This window comes from Engystomops pustulosus, chromosome 5 (assembly GCF_040894005.1).
Source record: "Engystomops pustulosus chromosome 5, aEngPut4.maternal, whole genome shotgun sequence".
In the NCBI taxonomy this organism is placed as follows: Eukaryota; Metazoa; Chordata; class Amphibia; order Anura; family Leptodactylidae; genus Engystomops; species Engystomops pustulosus.
This window is the reverse complement of record NC_092415.1, coordinates 86,168,821-86,194,018: the sequence shown is the minus strand read 5'-3', so window position 1 is coordinate 86,194,018 and position 25,198 is coordinate 86,168,821. Positions and strand designations below refer to the sequence as shown.

Genomic DNA, 25,198 nt, shown 5'->3' with positions numbered 1-25,198 from the left:
GTTGCCAAGATTGGAGATACATCAAATATCAAGTTGTCAGGGGTATAACAAAGGTATGTATGCAATATGGTGCATCATCAAACATTTACTTGTCCTCCCAAAGAAAATTAAAGGATGAAACTGGTCAATGATTAGTTAAAAGATGTGCATGAAAAATGTATAAACAGATAAATAAGCTTGGAAGTTGTTACAATATCTAAATTAGGTTAGCGAATTGATAGTTTTAATGTAAATAGTATTAAGCACTTAACTAAAAGTAAATTGGGAGATGACAAGAGCAGAAACTGTTAATTCTAGCTCTTGCCACCACTAACAGACAAGCTAATCAGTTGTAATTAAAAGGCAAGTACTAGACTAATGAAGCTGAATTGTCACTGGTTGTCATGTTAGTGTTGTCATGTTAGTGATCAATTCACAACTTTATCACAATGGCTACAACTCTGTAAAGTGATAAAATGACCCTTATTTCTTAAAGTGCCAGCAGAATTATGATAAAGATAATGTACTGTGAATGTGTTAATGAAGTGATGAACATGAAGGGTATCGTATCATGGAAAGTCTTTTCAACCTTTCACAAAGAAGCACATGGTGTACAAGATGATGTGTTACAAAATGATAAAACGGATTACATTGTTTCTATTATAATCAGGGCTTCAAAGTATGATCCCTTTAACTCGCCCCTCTTTAATATATTATTAATAGGCCACAAAAAATGTATACACATTTTAACTAGAACACAAAGCATAAGAGAAAATTATGTAATAGATATTTGTTAACAAAATAACTTGACTTTAGGTGGTAAAATTGGATCACAAACTTCCTTGTCATTGTCTCGGGATAGCAATTGTCCATGTAATGAATTTACTGAAAATTATTGATTCTTTCTTTGTTTTTTTCCTTTTTTCTTCTCCTTTTCAGTGTGGTAATGCTTATTAGGAACAATTAACAGAATGGAGAAAAATGTGAAAAATATCACAAAGGAAAGAGAGAGTATTGGTTACCTACACTTCACATTTGGTACAGGGTTTCCTCCTGTCTCCTCTCAACACGCAGAATCTCTGTGCCTCCTCCTTGGAGAAAGCATCTAAGGGATTAGTGTCCTCACAGGTTCTTCCACTTCTCCTATTTTGGTGCAGAATCTTCTTTTTATAAATTCTGTCACTCCCCACTGATGTCATAGACATTACAATCCTTAACATTACAATGCTATAGCTATCGCTAACTAACTAATTCTAGCTTCTACATGCCAGCAAACTTCTAACCACCTTAGTAAAGATTAATAAGATTCTAAATAATAGGCCCAATCCCCAACAGTGGACACCTTTACAGTAGGACAAATGTTGCATAATAGTTATACAATATCAGTAACAACTTTATTTTTTTTAAACCTAGTGAATTTCCCTTATCATAGGTATGAAATTACTCATATGAAAATTAGAATAAAGTAGTTATAAAATAAGTTGCCTTGTCAAGGTTTATGATCTGAAATGTATCCACTTGAAGTCATATTTCCACTTCCATGCCCAGCATATTATTCCTTGTGGTATTAAATACATATTAACCACAGTCTCACTATATTCTCATAGAAACTTCTCAGTTTAGCGTTAGAGGGCCTATCTTCAGGGTTAGGGTCAGAAAGCTGTCTGAACAGTTAACCAACTAAGGCACCAGTGTTTTTAATTTAAATGTATTATTTTAAATCAAAATATGTCTCCCTTTTTATGTAAAAAATAAATTGGAGATTGATACTGAACCCAGTGAACAAAATGGTAGGGTACCATCTCAAACTGACTTTTTGGGCAAAACAAAGATCAACCTAACCTCTATGCATGGAAACCATCCCTTAAAATGGAAAATTCTACCTATAGTGGATATTAATAGTATTTCTTTGCCATTTTTCAGGCTCAATTTTTTTTCCTTTGCAAATACTTTCACTACATTGTCTGCACTTTACAGGTCTAGAGACGTTAGTTATCCAAATCTGTACAAATAGTACATCGGTTTGTTAAACTAGTTTTATATTAAAATCTGAAAAGAAAAATCTCTTATGATTAGAAGCAGGATAAAACATTCTGAAAAATCCTTCCAGGTGGGTGATTTACTTTTTGAGTTATTAGTTGTCTGCTAATGAAATCCCTCACCTTGAATTTATTTTTTCTTTGTATGCAAAACAATAGAAGTCACAAAGAGAGTGGTTTATTCCACAATTATTTTGAGAGTAACATCACAGTTTCACAGTTTCTTTTTTCTAACCTTTTTATATTTCTTTTTTATATGATATATTATATCACCACTTGGTATGGGTTTCTGTAGACATTTGTGGGAGCAATTCTAAAGGGTTGTTTTTGTTTTGTGAGATTACTGCCTCTTTTCCTATCAGAGTGTATGACAAGGGTATTTTGTAATTATTATTGTCTATTTCTAGCTATGTGAACACTTTACTAGAATAACTTGCAACGTAACATTATTTTCTATATACAGTTTTTTTTGTCATTCTTGCGTTAAAGGACCAAAGCTTTTTCTTGAACCTGGACTAAATGATTTGTTATGTATTCAAGGGAATTCTAACAATAGCAAATCATTAATATATGTGTACATGTGGGGCTGATCTCCAAACCACATTTCACGCCACACTAATCGATTCATTGACTTTCCTAATAGTAATAAAGATCCAGGCCTTTGTCCATCTGCAGCAGACTGTGCAGTGGAAGGAGCGAGAACATATGCCTGTTTAAAATAAAACTCTCTGGAGAAGAAAACAAAGCGGGGCCATCATCTCTGGACAAGCGTGGAATGACTTAAATGCTCTATTGTATTAAATATGAATGAGTTCTCATTGTAAAGCTCAGTGTGGGGGGATCCTCAATGTTGTTGATTAGCCACATGATTAACCAGATGACATGGGCAGACCACTAAGGTAAATAAGGCAGGCCTTCTGTCACATCCTCCCCAAGGCTTTCCTAAAAGGTGCTTAGGAGCTTGCACCAAAATAATGAACTCGGTGAAGAGGCAATGAATGCAAAGCTAACAGATACAATGATAACGTCTCCAGGGATTGTCTGTCAGGAACAGTGTGAAAACATCTTTCTGGTCATCCTACACCACAATTGTTCTCTTTGAACACAGTGAATTCAATCTGCTTTCTTAAAATAGTCATTGTTGAGAGGTGAAAAACTTACATGAATTAAGGAGGCCCACAGAGTCACACCCTTTAAGAGCATGACACTAATACTTTGTTCCCTCAAAGCTGACAGCCTGTTATCCCTGCCAGCTATTTAAATGCAAGTGTTTCTCCTTGTTTCCTCAGCATAAATTACACCTCTCCATTCATTGGATTAGATACATACAAAAAAGCAAAAAAGGCAACAGTTCATTGTTTATCTACACAGAAGATGTATTAGTTTGCCGCTAAATGTGCAACGCCTGCACATCATTTTGATAATCTATACTATCATACTGTGAACTATCATCTAAAAACAAAATGCAAAAAAACACATATATGGCCTTATAGAAATTAAACTGTGACTTCAATTGTTAGCTGTCTGTAGTACGTAGAACAATTAGTACTATTTAGGAGAATAATCCTCATACAGCCACATAGACAAGCACAGAGTCCCTGCTGCTTAGTGTTTTCGATCTGTAGGCACTTTATGTAACACAGAACCACAAAGGGAGGATTGCACCCATCATTTATTTGAGATAAAAGCCATTTTAGCTATGGATGCAGCCAGCTGTAGCTAAAAGTAGTGCTTTACGGATATTTCACATATTTAAACCTATTTCTGTCTCAAATACTTACATCAAAAACTGAAATGATTTTACAAATAAAAACACTTATGTGCTATACAATAACCGTAAAGCTCTACTTACCATAATTTTTTTTTACTAACTGTAAGGTGAGGCCACAGTCCATGTGTGTTGTTTGCTGAAATCTACTTTTATTAAGTTCCCTTTACAATTTTTTGTTCGCTTAATTACTACAGTATGTATGTTCATAAGTACTTGCCTGTTTTCACATATCTGATATATATATATATATATATGACTATATTTTATCACAACATTTCTTCAAACTCATATAAAAACTCAAAAACAAAAACAAACTGGAGTTCCTTGCAATTATGAATATATAAAGAAGTTATGCAGTGTCAGCTGCATTTTATCTAAAGGAGTTAAATTCAGACTTGAGAGAAAACTGTCAAAATTATAACCAGTTGTTACCTTTTCTTTTTATAATTGACACAAAAGCTTTGTTATGGACCAACCATCCAATAGAAATATTCTATATCTGTATATTATTATTAATATTCTATAACTTGATATTATTGACAATTATATATATACATATAAGTAGTATATATATATATATATATATATATATATATATATATATATATATATACACATATATATATATAAGTAGTATATATAATATATCCTTACTATACCATGTTTTACAGCTCTGTCGCTTATATCTGCCATTAACATTTTAGGTTTCTTCACAGGATGAAGTGAATTAAAATTGAACTACACTTTTGGCTTCAGTAGTCTGATGTGCAGATATACCAGACAAACATATGCCAAAAGGACATCCCTGGCAAATTAGGTACATTGACCTATTTATTTGATGGTAAATTTCTTTTGTCTTAAAATAAACTGGATCCTTTGTGTACAATCACAACCATTACAAGTTTTCATTTTGGTGGGTTTTTAATCAAAAGATTAAATTACAAATAATTGTATTATTGTACCTTTAGTAAATTATTGAAAAAAAGCTACATTAAGAAGTACACTACATCCCAGGGGAAAGTGAACCTAATTCTAGAGATAAAGTTCAGTTTCCTTTAGACCCCATGCACACAACCATATGTAGATATGTATCTGTGCAAAATCTGCAGCCAGATCACAGCCCCCATAGAGGTCTGTAGCACTGGATCATGGTTCAGTTAACACAGGTCCAGTGTGTGCTACCCTTGGGATATGTTCCGGACAAACACATGTGAATGAGGTCTTTTATATAAGCGTTGGAGGAAAATGGTCTTAAGAGGATTAGTTAAACCAATTGTATAGTATAATGATATAAATTTAGACATCTACCATTAGTTCTGAGTAACGGATCCTTGCATGTTGTGCTTCTTCAGGTGTCTGATAGGAAGAATGAGTAGCAAACAAGTGTCCATACTTCTTCAGTGGACTTTTATCTATAGACAGAGAAAACAAATTTCCTTGTCTGAAAAGTATGAAGATGTAACCGTGATAGTGACCTCTGGCTAGCCAAGCCTGAATACTGTCTTACTGAAATTTTGAGAGGCATATTTGTAACTTTATCCTTTTCATATAAGAATTATTATAGTAAGTAGTTACTTTCCACAGATAGCTGTCCACTATCGCACAACCACTACTAGCAACATGATAAAACATGCTATATTTCTCCCAGGATACAGCTCTAATTAGTAGGAGAATTTACGGTCTTACATTTTATTGACTTGTCTATGTCCTTCAATAGTTAACTAATGAGCAGAATAATGAGCTGTGTCTGTCATTCTTTTCAAGTGAATGACAAATCAATGACTGAAAATTCCTTCCAAATGCTCATCTGTTGTTGTGCTGTCAGAATAGAGGTGTGCACATTTGTCTGACAAAGGCGCTCAATAGCCTGTGACTGTTACAATGTATCAGTGCACTTTAGATCACTGCAATCTTTGCAATTTATTCTTGGTATGGGTGACTATGTTACCCCTCTTCTAGTGAATTTCTTATAAGTTGCTGCTCTAAGAGTAGAAGCAAATATGAACATTAAAAAGCAAGCAAATAATACTATGTACATTTTACAGTTTATCCATTGGGTATTTGTGTGTGTTGTAGTGAGACCACATGCATTACGTTTCATCCATTTTGCTATTTGTTTTCAAAAGTTTGATAAAGGTAACCCAGGGTCAGACACCGTTTGCCAACTTGTACTTTGGATTTTAACTAGTTAAAGTTGGTTTTTAACTTCTTTTTTTAACTTCTTCATGACTAAGTTTGGATGAATTACTTAACTAAATCCATTAAGAAGCCAAGAAGTTGCATCAGCATTTTTTGCCTCAAGTGTGGTGGAGTCTGATGTGCTTTTATGGCAAAAACAAAGATGTGTCCTGATGGTGAAGGATTGTTTTCATTCTTACGATAATTCAGACAGGAGTGGAGCTCAGACCAATGGTAAAATTATGATTAAAATTTTCATTATTATCACTCTGTGGTTCCCATGCCTAAAAAGTTTTTTAAAGGATTGCACTCCCGTAGAGGCTGATTTTTTGTGGGGGAACTCCAGGTCCAACTGACTCCCCCAAAGCGCAAGCCGGCATGGCTCTCCTAGACTTTTACTTATATTACCTAGCAAGGCAATTGTAGAACATTTTTTATTGGGTAATGGGCGGACATCTCCCTATCAGTTATGCCACTACTTACAACTAGTGGCTGGTGCGACTCTACTCGTACCATCCGCTGTCCTTGCAGGTACCGAGACTCACTCTCTAACCTTTTGCCTCAGATACCATTGGGACCAAATGTACACTAAGTGCTCTACTAACATACCTGTTGGGACCAAACAGGATTGCTGGCTGTGGGTATGAGGATGCACCTCTTATTACCCTGGATAGTATTTATGAGGACCTGCAACACTGCACCATTGCAAATAATTACAGAATCTGGAATTGTTGGTTAATTAAATTTAATTTCGTTTTTAATTGACAATTGGCAATGTCATCTGAAAAAATGCACAGATCTTCCAACGGACAATATATGTATTAGGCAACAATGAAAATAGGCTTTATAATACGAAACAATAATTCTTTGTAAAACGTTTCATTATTTTTCCCACTCCACACATTTCCTTTTCCTTCATAAATTCAGCAATTTTCTCTTTGCAAACAAGACACTTTTATTTCTCATATATTACATGTTGCAGCATGTATCTGTTACTTATACTGTGCATCGGATAGTAAAAAAGTTTTGATAAATGCCATGTAGATTCTTCAAAAGAAATGTTAAAGTTTGGAACTGAGATTCAAGCTTTTTTTTATGATGACTATATATGTAATAATGCAGAGAAATAGTCATTGAGAGAGCATAAAAGATTGCTTTCCCCCAAAAAATACTGGGCAAGAATTATCTTATTTTTTGCCAAGTAAGTTTTTGAGTAATGGGAAATTTTCTCATGTTGTGCCACTTTTCAGTACTTTGACTTGTTGTGCACGGAGTCGTAGTCATGTAATCACTGGCTAAAAAAGAGTAAAGAAGAACTTCTGGATCTAATCAGATAAAGTACAGCTCTGCCCCAGACATTTTCTCCTACAGGGGTTGTGTTCCTCTTTAACTGGGGCTCCTGTTGATGTCTCAGTTACAGTAGAAAAAAAAAAAGACAGAAATGTCCCCCATGGGTCTTTTATGATATATTGGGGTACATACACAGTAAAAAACACATACATTAAATATTAATACATATTTTTAAATAAACATGAATTTTACCCAATAAAATAAAAAAAATCCCCTCTACACTACAAAAGACTTAACCATAGTTGCACCATTTGCCCAAGACAATACATATAACATCACACACTAAGGAATTAATTATTATGTTTATTTTGATTTCATTTGAAAACGTTTAAAAATGTATACTATAACTTTTTTTAGTATTTAAGCATATTTAAGTATTTTTTCCCCATGTTTTATTACTTTCATCCACAAAAACAACTAAAAATGAAAAGAAAATTTGTTAACATTTGTTTATATTTTATGTAGCACAGAAAAAAATGTTGAAAAAAAGGTAACACGCTAAAAAAGAAGTTATATATACAAAAATATGTACAAAATATGTACAATATGTACAAAAATTTGCTAAAACTGCCTCTGTCATTAAAGCCTTTTCAGGTCTGGTCATCAGGGGGTTAAAAGAAGGTCAATTTTCTAATCCCAGAAACCTACTACTACCATTACTATTCCCACATATAATTTGCTGCACAGCCTAATAGATTATAGTGTTAAAGTGTTCTCACATTTTATTTGCTGTGTTAGAATGTTAAATTAAAAATTATATAATAAGATGTTCAAAAGAATATGAAATTTACCATAAGAACCACACAGCATTTTGTAACAATAATTACTTACAGCCATAACTCTGAGTTAGATCAGAATGGCCATAAGTACCACCTTTCTTTTTATATTGCAATGTTAGATGGTGCTGAAGGGCATTTGATATTATCTAGAAGTCATATTCTCTGACTCACAGAGATACATCACTTTTGTCTTTTTCCAGGAAAAATTCTATTAATCTATCATTTTCGACTCCAATATCAACCTGTCAGATGGAAATTATAAAATAAAAAAAAAATCCCTAAAATAAAGAAGAAAAAGAAACATCATAAAAATATGTAGAACGCAGAGCATGATATTGCAGTTACGGCTCTTCAAGATCCCTAAGTTCTGAAGCACCCGTTTATGATCACCTTTGCTAATGAGCTTAACTCTTGTGACCATAAAACTGAAATATAATTATGGCATTAAGAATGCCTATATTTGAACTTAATTATTAATTGATTTAATGAGAGTAGGTAAGGTAGTAAAATTGCTAATTAAATAGATCTGTAAAATTGCAGACGGCAGAAGATTTAACCAATGATGAATTCTAGCAGGGTTACAGCCATATCAATATTCTATTAATATGAAGTATGTCAAAGATTTCTGAGTACAGTTGTAAAGGGACTTTATTTCTGATACAAATGATGTGTTAAACCAAGAGGGAATCTTAGTACAGAAGGTTAGAAGCATTTTGAATAGGCATATAGTCCATTATGACTTTTAGTTGCCATTTGTGCAAGATATAAAGAAATCAAGAAATATATATACCTTTATGAAAAGGAATATAGGGGAAAAAGATACTTGTTCAGACAAACTTGCTGTTTTTATATGGTAGATCCCGGACCCTAAGCAGCTAAACTTACTTCAGCTTGTGAGTTCTGTTCACCTGCCAAGTGTTTGGGACAGTTATTCACACAAAATTCTTGATTGTGCTAAAGTCATATACATGTAGGTTTAATTGGCTCCATTTTGCCACTACACTTCAGAATTAGATAATCATTGATCTAAAGTCAGAAGCATGAAGGTTAAGAGACTGGAAAAGAATGGGATGCCATCAATACTATTAAATGGAGGCCATACTACCTCTTTCCCATTTAAAATTAAAAGAGAGGCCCTAAAGATGAAGGAGGCCCACAGGTGGGGAGGGAGCCACAATGTAAAGTAGAGATTATGGTGGCCTATGAGTGGGAGATGAGAGGGGCCACAGGATAATGGGGGCCCACAGGTTGGCATGGCCACAATATAAAGGGGAGAAAATGGGGAGGATGGCACAATATAAAGTGATGATAATTGGGGCCCACAGGTTTGGTGGCACAATATAGGGGTAATGGTGGCACAATTTGGGGGGGGGTGAGGGTGGCAAAATATGAGGGCAAGATGAGAGGCCACAATATAAGGGAAGATGAGAAGTGACGCAATATGAGGGGGATATGAATGGGCCACAATATGAGAAGAAAATAAGAGCCTGCCACCAGATGATGGGGGCCACAATATGAGGGGCAGATGAGGGAGACCACAATATGAGGGTGCAATGAGGGGCCACAATATGAGGGGGATAAGAGGGGCCCCAATATGACTGTTATATGAGGAACCACAGATATGAGGGGGAGAAGAGGGGTCATAATAAGAGGGGGAGATAAGATTGGGCCACAAAATGAGGGGGAGTTGAGAGAGGCCGCAATATGAGGGGTAGATTATGTGAAAGATGAGGGGCCACAGTGTGATGGGAGCTGGAAGGACACATTGATGTTGATAAGTGGTGCTGTCTAATGCAGGACACCAAGTCCATGTTCACACAATGGGCTTAAATTGCGTTGCATTTCAAGCACATCTAGAGCATCTCCTCATCAAATATATAAGTCACCAGAAAAATATCAACCACGAGGAATTGATAATACAAATAGTAAGGGGTTAATTAGTTGGCGACTATTAGTTCAGTACAGGACCACTCAACTAATATTTAACCAAAAAAACCTCAATAACAGTGTGATAATATCTGAACTGGGAGTTATCATATACCAAATCTATAACAAGGACCTGGTAACATATCATAAATATCACAGCAGCAATTACACATTTTAGGGGAACACAGAAGGTTAAATACACATAATCTAGTCCAATACTCTAAATCACCCCAAATTATTATGAACTAGCTATGACGCAACCATAATGCCAACCTAAGGCCATACTCCACGAGTCCAGCCGAACACACCGACGTACGTTTAGCAACCATTAAAAGACCATATATAGGTGGAGATAATTACCAGTGGGGGCTTTTTTTGTTGCGGCGCATGTCAGAAAGCATCCACAACACCTTAGAATCTGCCCGCCAGTGTCACAGCTCCAGCAGCGCCTACCAAACAATGAAGGAGCAGCTAAGCACGCCCACCGGAAGTGAGGTAGGGATCGCCTTCCTGTCATGAGTATAAACACCCCAAGCATCGCGGTGACCATCTCATAGAGCACATTTTTAACAAACACAATTAATTTTTTTAAAAAAGGTTCATTTTCTATACACAATGCACTTTAGGCTCATAACACTTTTTACATATTCTTACACCTTCTTGTATATTATTTATATAATTTTTTTTACTATTTGCAGCATCTATTCTTGAAACGGTGATATAATAATATGAACTTTCATATAGTTAAATGATAGTTTTAGCTACAAGTGTCTTGTATCAACAAAAAAGTCACCGTGATTTACCTTTTTAAAAAAATGAATCGTGTCAAACCACAATGAAAATGCACAATGTGAATGCAGCTTAAAAATGTGCATGTAATATTTGGTGGGCCCCAAGAATCAACTGGTGAACCCTAGAAACCCCAGCCTGACACTGACAACATGTACTATAATGTTGAATATTTTGCACATGGTATGAACATATCAATCCTACCTTTCTTTATATGTTCTTCAGCCAACAAGGATTATAGGTAAGCATAAGATTGTGTGTTTTATAAATTTTTTTTACACTGCTCTCTGGTAATAAACTTTCCTTGTGAAAAGCCATGTATTGATTTGTTAAAATAATCTCCCCGAAAAATAAAATGAAACTGGTATCTTAATAAAATTAAAGAGACATATTTTCTAAAAGCCACCCAAGTGTAACTATTTATTTTAACTAAAGTAATCAAGATTAATGGAAGCAGTTATGACACATGCTGTTTGCTAAGAAACAAATAGAGCAATTGCTCAGGGCAAACTTCATTAAGAAATCAGATAAAATTACAAAAACTGATTATATTTCAAAACACAGCAGCAGCTCCAATTGCAGGAAAGGGGCTACAATTAACACAAGTGGTCTTGTTCAAATCAGTGTTTGTAATTACATTAGATTATAATATTTTAATAACTCTAATACCAATGCAGCCCAATTGTAGGCAATGCCTCCATTTTCAAATCTTAAGGTATAATATTTTGATTAGACTACTTATGGCACCAAACGATAAGGTAAAATTAATTTCATTTTTAGATATTCTTCCATAAATCATACCGTGCACCAAAGATTTTACTAACAGGATAATATGAAATTGTTAAATACATCTACCTAAAGTGTTTGTTCGCGTTAAAGGCAGCAAAAAGCAGTCCATCAGTTTTGAAGTGACAATTAGCTGATTCTTGGTGGGCTGTACACAAAGTAAACTTTACTTTACTCTACTATAAGAAACTATACTTTAACCTGTATTACTTTAACCTGTTTGGTAATTTACTGTGAATGCACATCTAATTTAATGCTGCCATAAATGTCAACCAGAGGTTGTGAATATTTTATGCACAAAAATTGACCTGTGTGCTTTAGTACACAACATGTAAAATCTGCTGCAGATTTTGTCTCTGGATGCAAACTCATATGTGATACATGAAGATTCACTATAGATTTTTAATCATATTCTGCTGTTTATACACAGAGAATTTCAGTTTACAGGTAAAGCAGAAAATTATGTGAAAATCCAAAATGCATGTCTCTTTCTATGCAATATAAAATTATGGTAACTTTCACATAAAAGCTATTTCAAAGCTATTATAAAACAAAGCATTATTTTTTATTTAATTTATATCACTAATATGGTAAAATTCTCCCTACCTATCATAAGCCCTTCCTACCCTATAGGTCTTAATGTGTAATTGATTTAATTAAATCAACTTTAAAGGTCTGAAATAAAGACCACGCGGCAACCATATTTCATGGGCTAAATATTGCCAAAGGAGCAGGACTTCAAGAGTCTTAGTTATTTATGAGCTACCTCTGAGTCTCTACATTCCTCTAAATAGGCCTAAACCCCTTCCCGATATTCGACTTAATAGCACTGCATGGCAGGAAGTGAGTTCCTGCATTATGCAGTACTTTTATGTCACACTTCTAGCAATCAGTGCCAGAAGCTGCAGGTGTCAGCTGTATATTACAGCTGATACTTGTCTCTAACACTGAGATTTCTCTGATTGTGGGCTTAAACCCCTCAAACACTGTGGTCATGCCTGACCGTGGCATGTAAGGAGCTTCTAAACTGGATCGGTGCTTACCAGAGGGGTCCTTTCCTCCGGGGGTCCATTCCTGTGTGATTTTTCCTGCACTGAAAGTGACCTAAAAAGTGTGATTTTGCATTTTTTATGGAAATGTGAAAAATCGTACCTAAAGGTCAGAACCTCATAACATTCTATAAAAATGAGCGGATGTATAAAAAACACAAAGTCAAAGTCAACACAAATCAGGCATTTGGTAAATGTTAGTTATCTACTGTTTTTGCTGTTATGACTATGTGTCGAAAAAAGTAGAAGATTTTGAATTTAGAAAATCGAGAAGTAGAAATGTAAAAATGTTTAAAATGTAAAAATCCCTGGGATATGTTAAAGTGTTCCAAAGTTATAACCACTTCTGTGACACAGGGCAGATTTGAAAAAAAGGGCCGTGTCAGGAAGGTGAAAAGTGACTTCGGTGGCAAGGGGTTAAAGGTATTTTCCTAGAGGGGGCTCAGGCAGTGCTTCTCCTTAAAATCTTTTGAAATAATGTGGTATGTCTGCATTCTGAAATCAGCAACTTTTGGAGATGTGTTAAGTGTTAGTTTTTGGGGCACTGGCTAACATTTTTTTTATACCATTTTCGGTTAGGTGTCACCTTTTGAGCAATTTTTCTTATAAAAACGTCTTTTAAAACTCCTACCATTACTAGTAGTCATGGATAAATCCAAAAAGCTTGTCCATTTAAACCCAAAACTGACAGTATTTATTTGGATAAAATCTCTGATAATATTTTTGTCACTGCTCGTGAGTGAGGTCCCATTTCAAGTCCAGAAGAAAATATGTATCTAAAAACAGACTTTAAAACTGGAAATGTCACAAATTTGTAAATTTACAGTCACATTTTGAATTACTGCATTCATTATAGGTTCCTATTTATCACATCACATATTATGTGTCTTTACTGACAGAATTTAGTAAACTGAAATAAAGTAGATTTAAAGTAAGAGAACTGAAGACACACTACAGAGCCATATCTCTACTGACTACAGTATAAAAACTGTAATTTTGTATTAGAACTCTTTTGTCAAAACTGCCCAGGCAGTCCCTTTTGTAATGTATATGTGAATGTGTGTGAGCATTAAAAGTTACCATTTTACAGTGTCATTTGTAAGTGTGGACAGCAAGGGGACCAAGCATTCTGCTTTTAATATGGCATCTGGGCTTCAAGTTAGTGTTTCAATTACATAGAAATATTTGTTCTTTTTGCCATCTTCTACAAGGGAGCGCAACTAACGCACATAAAGAAAACAAATGGCAAGAGATAAGTTTGTTGTCCTGGCACAGGCTGCGTGAATCCATCTAATACTACTCTAGTTGTTCTATATCTACTAAACTGGAATATTTTACATACATTTACTAGTCAAAAATTTATCCTTTCTCCTTGGGCCTGATGCATACAGTTTTATGATGCATACAGTTTTATAAAGGCTCTGTACCGCCGGCATCAGGGAATACTTGCACAGACTGACATAGAGGTATGCTGTTCCTTTATATGTGGGCACACTTTTTAAATATATGAAGTGGTAATTATTGCATTTTTGCTTAATCCTGACTTGACATTTGAACTTGAGCAAATAAAAAAGTGTTTCCCTGCTGGAACCTCAAATAAATATTCAACTGTAATCTGTATTCTTATTTTTCTCCAATGCTACCACTGAGGAAAATTTAAAGAGTTGTACAGGAGTAATATTGACACATATCTTTAATTTAGAACTTTAATGAGAACCTGTAACCAAAGTTTGACAAATACAGTTAGTGGCAGATTCCCATAAAGCCCTATAAACTAACTGACACCCTTGTTTAAGCTAAAAATTGTTTCCTTTACATCTCCATAAAATCAAAGTCATAAACTTCCTGGTATCCAGGAGTATCTACAGAGCTTCGGGGAGAGTGGCCTAATGTCACGTGACCAGGGTCCTTTAGCCGCCTTACATTAGTAAATTTTACACGATGCAAATATCTGACCATAAAATCACTTCTTACCCTCTCAATGCAGGCTGCTGTGATTTCATGTGCTTAGATTGTGCATGGAGTACAGTTAGCTAATGTTAGAAGGCTAAAGACCTGTGATGATGTTACCCTGGTCACATGACATTACTGCTACATGCTGAGAAAGCATGGGGATGAGCTGCTGGTTTACGCAAAAGGAGGCCACACCGCCTCGACTTTCTATATATATACATCTGGTTACCCGGTAAAATTATAAAGTTGAATATATGGGAATCTGAGGGAACTAAGTTTTAGCTAAAAACAAGGGTATCAGTTAGTTACCAGGACTCTATGGGAAGCTGCCACAAGCTGTATTTGTGAAAGATATGGTGACAGGTTCCCTTTAATATTTGATCGGTGGGAGCAGACCCACTATAACTGCTTGGGTCCAGCAATTACATAAATCATGGAGACAGGAGCAGTCTGTGTAGTGGCCAGCATAGTAACTCCACACGTTGGTATTCTTTGTATGAGAGCTGAGTTTGTAACAGCACATTAGTCATTACACAGAGCAAATTTTGGGGAACCATCCTAGTGCAGATTACAGCTTACTTTTAGGCACATTCACATCATTGGGGGTTATTTATATTATGTGGGTTTTTTTGCAACTTTCTTTAAAGGTTGCATAAAAGTCACAAATTCAGCTGCAAGCCCCTCTAAACTTTTGCCTACACCTGCTTGTACCTGGAGTTTATTTGCGTCAAAGCTGAGATTTCCCGCCAAAATTGCAACTTTTTTATATGTCCACATGTGTATTATAAAGATTTATCAGATGCAACACTGGCACAGCGAACTATGCTCACGAGTGGGAAAAATGCAAATTTTGCCCTAAATGAGGAAAAAAAAGATAAAATTTATCTAAGATAAATTACTCCTATTATCTCAAACTTTAGAAGGACAGTTAGTAACTAAAGTCTTGATCAAACACAAGAAAAAGTGACATCAAGTAATTTACTGGTGATATTTGTATTCATTCAGGTCCAGAACTTCATAGCAAATTTTTCCTGGCCATTATTTCATACTGCTGACCTCACACATCACCCCCAGTGACCCGCTGAACAGAGCCCTTTTCTGAGTAACTGATATTTTATACATCTCTGATTACATTATAATGAACAGTGGCTACCATATGATTAATCAATATTGCATCCCTCCAATGAAGAATTATACAGTAGCAAGGGCCGCTATATTTTGTCATCTCAGCATCTTAGATGTTGTTACTGGCTACTTGTAACTTAGGGTAGCAACACAGGGCAGAAAATATCCCTGCCGCACTGCGACAAGACAATCATATGTATCGTAGTAATTATTAGCATACTCGGACTGGCTCCTTGCTCGGACGAGTATCTCGCCGGCTCGAGATCGAGCATTAAATTAATAAAAGACAGTGAAGAACAGTGTTTACAGTGAAGAATAACACATTACACATGTTTACAGATGTTTTCCTTGTAAGAACACATTGAAATAACACTATTCTTCACTTTGCAGGTGTTCGCGCGTGTCTTCCGCTAAGTTAGGAGATGTGTGCGCACATCTGGAATGTGAATGTTCTTTCAATGTGTTCTGCACTTAAATGGTCCTGTGTTCACTGTTTTCACTGTTTTAATTCTATTCTTCACTTTGCAGATGTGCGCGCAGATCTCCGAACTTATCGGAAGACACGCGCAAACACCTGCAATGTGAAGAATAGAATAAAAACTGTGAAAACAGTGAACACAGGACCATTTAAGTGCAGAACACATTGAAAGAACACTATTCTTCACGTTCCAGATGTGCGCACGCATCTCCTAACTTAGCGGAAGACACGCACGAACACCTGCAAAGTGAAGAATAGTGTTATTTCAATGTGTTCTTGGAAAACATCTGTAAACATCTGTAATGTGTTATTCTGCACTGTTCTTTTAATGTTTTCTTTCAGTGAAAAAATGCTCGGGTCTCCCATTGACTTTAATGGGGTTCGTTATTCGATACGAGCACTCGAGCATCGGGAAAAGTTCGTATCGAATAACGAGCACCCGAGCATTTTAGTGCTCGCTCATCTCTAGTTACTACTAATACTTCAATTCTCGAGAGGTAACTCAAAAGAATACAGTGTTGGAGTCATTAAGATCCATTTAGGCTAAACAGTTGATATATCCATTTTAAAGGTGTTTTTTAAGTACACTTTTTAATATAGCCACAGTTTATACATTGGGTATATATAAGGGGGAAAAATATGTCAAGTTAAACTTTGTACTGGATGAAAGAAAGTCCAGGTTCACAAAGATTCTGTAAACTGTTTTCATATTATGATATATTCTACTACAATGTGTATAGATAGCACATTTTATGAGAAACTATAAAGAAAAATATAATCCAAAAATAATGTAATCACTTTGTGAATAATAAAACTAAACCTCAAAGACCCTGCTGAATTTATGGAGCATTCTGAGACTTCAGCTTTTACCTTTAATTTGTTAAAATAATTATTGTGTTAACATAACCATAACCACAACAGCTGTGAAAAAATAAAACATACGCAGACAGGTAAGCCGTAAAAATTAAAACTGAGCGGTAATATTTCCTTGTATGGCGTGTATGTAAATAAAATGGAAATCATCTGAAGAATATTTTATTTCGAGAAAACTATAAAGGCATTTATACAAAGTATTGGTAATATCTACTTAGGCATAAAATTAAATTAAAATTCAAAACCTGAATACCTTTAGTGGAGCTTTCTGATTTTACATAAACCTCTTCTTACTAATTATTAAAACTCCAGATGGGTTTTCAGTTTTTCAGAAAAATCACTTTCAGCGAGCACAGAAAGCAAAAATATACACGCAGTGAACAGAATTAGGCCTTATTCACACGGCAGCTGGGGGATGTATTTACGGCGACGTATATACGCCGGATATACGTCCCCCATAGGCCGTGACATGTGCGGCACCGTACTATTCCGTAGCCGTGAAAAGATAGGACATGCCCAATCTTTTCTTTGACACATGCACATTCATGGCTAGCTGGAGCTTATTTTGCAGGGCTCTGGCAGTGCTCCTTCTTTTCCTCCTTCACAACGGCGGAGGTAGCTGTCCTGCTGCTTTGTTGTTGCCCTCCTACGGCCCCCTCCACATCTCCTGGTGTACTGGCCTGTCTCCTGCCAGCCTCTGGACACTACCAAACAGTGTATGTTTTATGAATAGGGGCATGTTTTAATACTGTGTAGTTTGGGATAAATACTATTTAGGAGCACAGTGTATCTCTCCAGGTGACATTACACTGCAAGTGACTGTGATATTTGTATGCACACAGTGTGGAGATGTGATTGTTGAGCTTATAAACCTTGACTGGGAGAAATTGATATGAAGCCCTGTTCCTGATGGAGCAGAATGCCACCTGTAAGGTATTAGATGCCACTAATGTGCGTTACTGAGGAACCTACTAGTGTGTGAGACAGAATCAGCCTATGTAGTGTTAGTCACAGGTGTCAGTGATCCGGTGGGGATGTTGTCAGTAATGTTGTCAGCATACTTAATAAGGTTTTAAATGCTTTTTAAATATGTGTCTGTAAATTCAGTGGGTTGAATAAGGAAGGACATTTTTAAAGGAAGCGGCATTTCAGTTTTGTCCTCAGGCAGCAAAAGGACTAGAAACGGCTAGAATGATTGCAGCTTCAATCAGGTAATAGTATAAACTGTCAAAAGAACTCAAAAGCAATATGTAATGCATCAATCTATGCATCTGCTGCCACAGGGGGACCACTAACAGGAAAAGCAGGGCTGCCAGACATCACATGCATAGGGCACATAACTGTCCGGCAGTCAGAATCATTGTGCCTTATCCCAGTTACCAACAGCAGGATTACTTGACTACAATATTGCAGTGCTTTTCTATGCATCCTGGTATATTTTTTATTACATTCAGTTTCGTCAATGTAATGTTATCCAAGGAATGCATCATAGAATTAACTAGAAGAACAAATGACTTAGTGCCACACAACTTCTCTACTGCATCTACATCAAATTTGTGTGAACGGATAGAACTTTAAATAAAATTGTACTATGTTGTTACATTTTTCCATGTGTATAATAGGTATCCATTTATTGCAAACAATGTGTTGGGGAACAAAAACAAATGGGACATGATTGAGTGAAATAACACAATAAAAGCTCCATTAGAGCCCCTGTTTGCTAAGGACATCCGTATGGGAGTGATGTGCACAGAGGAGGCTTTAATACAGTAATGAGCACTTGGTCCCCTTGTCCTCTGGAAGTCTGCAGGGCACGGGACGTCACAGGAAGTCTCCAGATTTGCTCCCGGTTGGTCACATGAACCAAGTGACCTTATTAGTGTCTTGTACTTACCCTCATATACTTCTGTATCAGTGGCCCACCCCTTAAATATGTTTTATGGGCACAACATATATTTATAATCAATATTAAATTTGTTGAGGTCTGACAACCCAACAATCCCTTTATTTTGTTTTGAATTAATAATAATAATAATAATAATCTTTATTTATATAGTGCCATCAAATTCTGTAGCGCTTAACAAATCAATTAAAGGGGTTGTCCGAGTTTAAAAAAAAAAATATATGTGGCCGGAAGCGGGGTTACTAAAACAATAAAGCTGTACTTACCTCCCGGTGCCCTCCCGTATCCAGCGCTGCTGTCGCTCCGGTCCGGGGTCCATGTAAACAAACATGGCCGCCGGAGCAGCGCTGCATTCAGCTTCCGGCCGGATGCGACAACCTTCCGGTCCCCATACACAATGCTGTGTATAGGGACGGATAGGCGTACCCAGCCACGGCCGGCCGGAAGCTGAATCCAGCGCTGCTCCGGCGGCCATGTTTGTTTACATGGCCCCCGGAGCGACAGCAGCGCTGGATACGGGAGGGAACCGGGAGGTAAGTACAGCTTTATTGTTTTAGTAACCCCGCTCCCGGCCACATATTTTTTTTTTTTTAAACTCGGACAACCCCTTTAATGGCGGTTTCCCATGAAAGAAAATACTCAAATCTCCTATCATTTTAACCTCTTACTTTACAACTTTACAACTGTTTTAGCTGCTATCACTCAGTGATGGTCAGTGCAAAATCCCAGGGTGTGAGTGGGGACTCTCTAAGCAGACACTTCATGATCCCTCTAGTTCTGTGGGGTGACAATATGGTAACATTATCAGCTTACAGGTGTAAATACACTTTCATCTGTCTTCTGACATTGTACTAACACATAAAAAGATAGATGAGAGATGAGGAGATGCATGATATACCTATTCCATAGAGGTTGACAAACTTTTACACTATCAGCCCTGCTACATCTCTGTTCTCAGAGACATTTGTCTTCCTCCCCCTTCCGCGGATGACTTATATGCTTTTTTCTCATGATGTGTTTGCTGGCAGGAAGTGATTAGTGAGTGTCTGTGAGCTCCATTCTGTACTGCAGGGGGGTGGGGCTAAACTGAAGGAGGCAGGGCTACAGGCAGAGAGCAGAGAGAGAGAAATCACACAGACCCTAAGTCAGAAGTTACAGGGTCATGTCTAAGGGCAACTGAAATTGTGTAACCAGGACTGATAGAGACAGGTTGGACTTATCTGTGTAATGCTGCATTTTTGTTAATAACAGTGAATTAGAGAATATGTTATTTTGTTATGCTGAGTACATATAAGAAACTTGTCTTTGTGGGAATACCCTTTTAACAGGAGGTGAGTTGCTTTAACCTAGCAGGGCTACTGCAGAGTGGATTGAGATGATACATTGTGCATTGATGAAACATCTACCTATAAAGGGGGGCTTCCTATTACTGAATTTATAAATTATAGAATTTTGGTTATATTCAGTAAACTGTAGGAGGTGCTGTTATAAATTTTTACAGAGAGTATTTTACCTTGATTAAAAATGCTCTGGCCTCTTCTGTTACCTTGAACAATAGCAATATTGCTACAATTTCCTTTTTGTATCCCTATACTATGTAACCATCTTCAAATTTCCTACTTGACATTTGTACTGAGCTGCTTTGCCAGTTATAATCCGTTGATTCTGTGATTTTTCTACACACGGGCTGTGTAGATTGATTTTGATATTATTTCTACTTTATTCTTGGAGCTGATGCTATTGGCAAGCTAGTACATCTATCTCTCTGCTGAATTTCTTAAGTGCATTATCTTATTGGTTTAAAAGTTTTCATCTCACTTATTTGCTGAAGGAAATGAGAGCAAATCAGTCATGATGGATTGCCTAATTTTCCAGGCAGAATAAACCAGCATTATAAGGCTGTTGATTCTCGGGTTATTAGTTAATAGAAACATTTATCAATTTCCTGGTAGAAAAAAAATCTTAAAGCAATGATTGAATTTTAAAACTTTTATTAATGTTCCCACATAATGCGTAATGTTTGACATGAATATGTTAATAACAAAGTTGGGCTGGCTGGAGGCAAAAAGTTGCATGCTTTCTACTTTCTTGTTCTTTGTGGTTGTGCCGTATGAATTTGTCACCGTTCAGGGCATAAATCATGAGAGAAAAGTAATTGCAATTAACAGTTTCTTGATCAAAGGAAAATTGTGTATGGGTCATTTCCTCCAATGAAGGATTACAGCAAGATAAATCCGCTAATAGATATTTCATATCTAGCACTGGTTCTAGCACTGGAATAAAACTTATACAATTATACATCGTGTTGACATCAGGCAACACAATTTATTTTGGAAACTGGAAATGAAAATAAATGACCAAAAGGCATTTAAATTAGTTTGAATTAAAATGCGGTCTGCTGAACAATATGTTTTACTATTTCTTTTCAGTAAAAATGTATGTTGGGAACTCATAAATGCAACTACAGGCAGTCCCCAAGTTACATAAAAGATAGGTTCTGTAGGTTTGTTCTAAAATTGAATTTGTATGTTAGTTGGAACTGTATATTTTAGAATTGTGACCTTTGGTCTCTGTGACAATTGGATTTTAAAAATGTTGGGTTGTCATAAAAACCAGGATTAACAATAAAGCTTCAATACAGACACATGTGATAACTGTTACAGCTGTTTATTGTAGCCTAAAGTACAATAAATTACCAACATCCAGAGGTCCGTTTGTAACTAGAGGTTGTCTATAAGTCGGGTGTTCTTAAGTAGGGGACAGCCTTTATATTATAGTTCTATCTACAGTTCTATATCTTATCTCCAAATTATACTTCTACTTCACGTATAGCTGTCAATTAAGCACTAATATGGTACAGGAAGCTTTAACCCCTTGGAACAAAATGACATACATGTATGTCATATTTGGTTTATTCTTACTGCAGATTCATGTAAAATGTATGTACAAAACACAGTAGCCATGCCATGTCATTGCTCTGGGTAGTTTAGTTGTAACTGTATCCTTTGTTTTAATCTTTAGATACAGTCAATAGTGACCAAATCATCTAAAGTGTTTTAAAAGGTGAATGCCATCATCTACTCTTCCATCACGTTTCTACGGCAGTCAAGAGACTACCAATGGCCCTCATAGTCTCCATCTTTGCAATGTATCTGGAACAGGGTTGTATTATACGCTTTTTTTTTGTACTGTATGTATTATCCAGGGTGGAACTGCAGTATCTAATTTGGGGCCCAAGGGGTCAGGAGGGTCAGAAAGCTTATGCGAAATACAATAGTGATAACATATTGAAAATTATGGACAATCTTTTCAATATTCACTATTGGGTCCACCAATTCATAGTTAAAGCAAACCTATCACCAGGAATGTTGTTTTTAGCTGATGGAAGTTTCCAATAGCCTATGCTGTTAGGGTAGGATTCAAGACATCTTCTTTTAGTGTGTGTTGGCTGCGTGTTTCTAATCAATAAGCATGTGTGCACATCATAAGAAATTAATTCAGACAAATTGCTGCTTTAAATCTCACTCATGCGATCATTGCCATGGCAAATCTGCACTGCGCAAGCTTTATTTGGTTTCACAAAACTATATAGAAATTAGGAAAGAAGCAGAAGGGGGTGGAGAATTCCCAGCTCATGTCGTCTCTTGATTGGAGAACTTCCTTGCTGTTGCTTACTGACGTCATGTTGACATTCTTTAGCCTTAATTGTTTTCGTTATGATCACGAGGCCGGCGCCATCTTAAAATGAAGTCTCTGTTACAATGCTTTTAGGAAAATAGAACAAGTAGAAATGACAGGATTTGATCTATCAGCTAGGTTTACCTTAACAATGCTATGTTGAACAAAAAAATGCCTTTTTCTGCATTTTGAATCATTTAAGTACATTATAAAACTTTATTTCAGATTACTTGACTCCATGCCAGCAGCGTGTGGTGAGTCCCAGGAAGGAATGGGGTGTAGCTGCACCAGCCTGTGTCTCAGTCTCCACATGCATACTTCCTCTCCTCCTCACTCATGTAGCTACCTCTGTACCTACCCCCTTCAGCTCAACACTGCAAGCCTCCTCTTCCTGTCATGTGCATTGAGCAGGCAGGGGAGACGGGTAGGGCAGGGCGAAATGGAGGAGAGAAAGAATGCATTGAGGAGACTGAGGCACAGGCTGGGGTGGCTGTCCCCTGTTTCCCCTCCGGGGCTCACCAAACACTGTTGGCAGGGAACCCTGTAATGTAAAATAAAGTTTTGCGGAAAAAGGCATTTTTAAAAGTCAGCAAAGGTTACTGCAACCTATCACCAGCTAAAAATTACATTCCTGGTGACAGATTTGCTTAAAGCCAATAGAACAGTTTCAAGCTTACTGAATAGATATGTTAACAGGATAAAGCTGACATGAGATATAAAACACAAATACTTACACATTGCCTGACAAAAAGGTTCATATAATTTGGAAGTTTTAGAATGTCTTAGTAGAAAAGAGACAAAAAGCTAAGTGTAGTATGAGGTGGCTAAGTAGCTGTGCCACATTTGTTTATAATGATGCAATTTGCTTATGGATGCTGTGAGCACTGTATTACATAGTAAGGCCCCTTGTACATATTTTTATACACATTTTTTTAAATTTCTTTTATTACCTAAAAAGAGTATTTAATATGCAACCCTTTTCCATATTTGTGTTTCTGTAATATGCACCCCTCCAAAATTCATAACTTTTTGATTTTTCCATTTGCAGAGCAATGGCTATTGTGCCATCTTCCGCCCGGCCTGGCAACATGCCTTCTGGTTTCCATGTTACTGATGAGTATATACTGTATATGTTGCCCTTTTATACCCACTGATTGTAACAGATGTTTTAGCTTAATAATGACTGCAATGTAGTCAAAACATTCTGGCATAGTGAATAAAACACTTCAAGAACTTTCACCTTATCTGTGCAGTGCTGCAGTTCTTCTTCTATTCATTGACCATATTCTAATACCCATAACTTTTTTAACCCTGTATGAGGAGTTTTCTTGTGTAATAAATACAAAATGAACATTTGTTTTTTTTAATTTGTGCCATGTAACTGAGCCGAGTTCTTGATAATTCAATCTCAGTAGGCCCTTAACTAACAAGGCTTATGAGTTTATTTAATTTCTTCGTATTATCTGTACATTGGGTTAGGAGGTTACATGGAATTTGGTTAGATATGCAAATTTTGATGTTCAGAAATCCAAATGAAATAATCAGCAATTATACAAATGCAATCTTTAAGATCACAAAAATGATCATCTCCATGTAACATACAATATGTGTCCACACCTATAATTGCCACCTTTTCTTTTAGGGTATGGCCACCCTTACATTTATGCTTTTTTTTGGTGTGGGGGGGGGGGTCACTGGACCATCATCACAGGACTGTTGTAAATGTTTTTAATATATTTATTAATTTAATTTTGCACAAGTACAGGTCTGATTTCCCACTGTATTCCCAACTTCCTAATGCTAAAAATTAACTGAAATGGGGTTAAATCAAAAAGGAAAATTCCTGACCTTGCACACTAAGTAAAATCTCTTTTGATCTGTTTGGGGGTTTAAATTTATGAAAAAGAACATTACAAAATCCCAACATCTAGAAAGGGGGGGTGTTGAGTATGAGAGAAACAAAGATCATGTCAACTAGAGGCTGCTGTACATAACTCCATAGCTCCATGGACTTTGATATTATTGTCTGTTTGTGTAGCTCAGTGGTTCTCAACCTGTGGGTCGGGACCCCAGCGGGGGTCGAACGACCAAAACCGGGGGTCGCCTAAAGCCATCGGAGCCGTAATTTTACTGTGTTTTTACTGCGAGTTGCATGGTTTGGGGTCACCACAGCATGAGGAACTGTATTGTGGGGTCACAGCATTAGAAAGGTTGAGAACCACTGGTGTAGCTTATGTGAAATGTCATAAAACCTAGAACTCTGTGACATCTAAGAATCAGAGAGGGGAAATGCTTGAATAATTCCACATACAAGTAATATAAAAAGCAGAGTTGGTGACACTCCTAGTGTACTGCCATCTTTTTATATTATGAGTTATTATGACCTTCCATATTTACTGTATAACACAAGTATTTTGGATGCATTCTAAATACATTTAACAGTTTCAACCAGTTCCCAAAATTTCTGCATATGTTACAAATATTAGCAAACATTTTGGAGGTGACACCGCTTTATCCCTTAAAGTTAAAAATAAAGCAGTCA

At 36.4% G+C, this 25,198-nt stretch overlaps 1 long non-coding RNA gene across 1 annotated transcript; it reads left to right on the top strand.

Moving 5' to 3' along the window:
* The first annotated feature begins 4,516 nt into the window (after positions 1-4,516).
* On the top strand, positions 4,517-23,844 carry LOC140134070 (uncharacterized). The gene is made up of 3 exons (XR_011856066.1): positions 4,517-4,606; positions 22,000-22,041; positions 23,705-23,844. It is a non-coding gene; the product is annotated as an uncharacterized lncRNA (long non-coding RNA).
* Positions 23,845-25,198: the final 1,354 nt, after the last annotated feature.